Source organism: Pteropus vampyrus, unplaced genomic scaffold (assembly GCF_000151845.1).
Source record: "Pteropus vampyrus isolate Shadow unplaced genomic scaffold, Pvam_2.0 Scaffold8, whole genome shotgun sequence".
Taxonomy (NCBI): Eukaryota; Metazoa; Chordata; class Mammalia; order Chiroptera; family Pteropodidae; genus Pteropus; species Pteropus vampyrus.
The window spans coordinates 15,334,389-15,335,778 of NW_011888789.1; positions in this window are offsets into that span (position 1 = coordinate 15,334,389).

Sequence of the window (1,390 nt, forward strand, 5' to 3'; positions counted from 1 at the left end):
GTGCTTATAATCTCACATTTTCCTTTCATGGGAATCGAAACATTAACAATTAGAGTCAAGTTGTTTTAAAATACACAAAACATATGGGATATTGGGACTTCTCACCAAAGGCTTAATGTGAAAATCAAACTGTCAACCATTTCCACCTGAGAAAAATGAACTTCTCTTTGAGAGCCAGCTGTGCCAGCCTGTGACCAGGACAAGTCTAGGCCCTGTAACCCAGGGAAGGGGTGTGAGATAACTAGGATTTTTTTCCAGCCTGGTGGAGGCTCAGCCCAGGACTATAGAAGAGAACAGTTTGGTCCACGGTTGCTGCTCTGTCTCTAGAGTTGTTAGAAGAAGAGTGATTTTGAAGACACTCTTCTATCCCCACTTGAATGTTGCCGATGACTTTAGGCTGCAGCCTGAGAAAGGAAGATCCATGGGTTCCTTCTCTTTGCCACTTCCTAGAACATCTAGAACATTCTTTCTACCTTACCCTACCCCTACCTTTAACTCTCCAGAGACTTGGACTCCTATTGTATGTTGAACCAGGACTTAACCTTAGCACATTGACATTTTGAGCAGGATGGGGTTCTCTTTACTGTGGGGTTCTCTTGAACATTGTAGTGTGTTTAGTAGCATCCCCCACCTCCTTCCAATGGATGCCAGTCACACCTCTCTTCTCAGAGTGACAAGCAAAATGTCTCCAGACATTACCAAATGTCCCATGGGTAAAAAATGGCCTCCAGTTGAGAAGCGCTGGATTAAACTAATCAAATATGAAGGCCAACACTAAAACCCAGGAACCCAACTACCATTTGTCTCTGCCTCATATAATTTCCGATATTCTCCTACTGATAAGCAGCTGGGAAGGGATCACTAAAACCTTAGCTGCATGACTCCATGATAGCCACTGGGTGGGGTGGGAGTAGAGAATATCAGATATTAAAAAAAAAAAAAAAGAGGGTGACAAAGTGCAAAGTTGACGACAATATTTTTGTGTCCAGGACATGTTCTGCCTGGAGGCAGGCCACAGAGGACTCACATAGGATTGCAGAGCTGGTGAAATCAAGGAGTATGTTTACTAAAACTTTTTTTTATGTTTTATTTTTTATTATTATTTTTTTAACATTTTATTTTTTTATTTTTACCCCTCCCCTTCCCTCTCCCCTTTGGTAACCACTAATCCATTGTCCACGTCCATGAGTCTATTTGTTTGTCCTGTTCATTTGTTGCTTTTAGATTTATATTCCACATATAAGTGATATCATGCGATTTTCAACTTATTCTGTCTGGCTTATTTCGCTTAACATGATTATCTCAAGGTCCATCCATGTTGTTGCAAATGGCAGTATTTCATCTCTTCTTATAGCTGAGTAATATTCCATTGTATATATGTACCATTGCT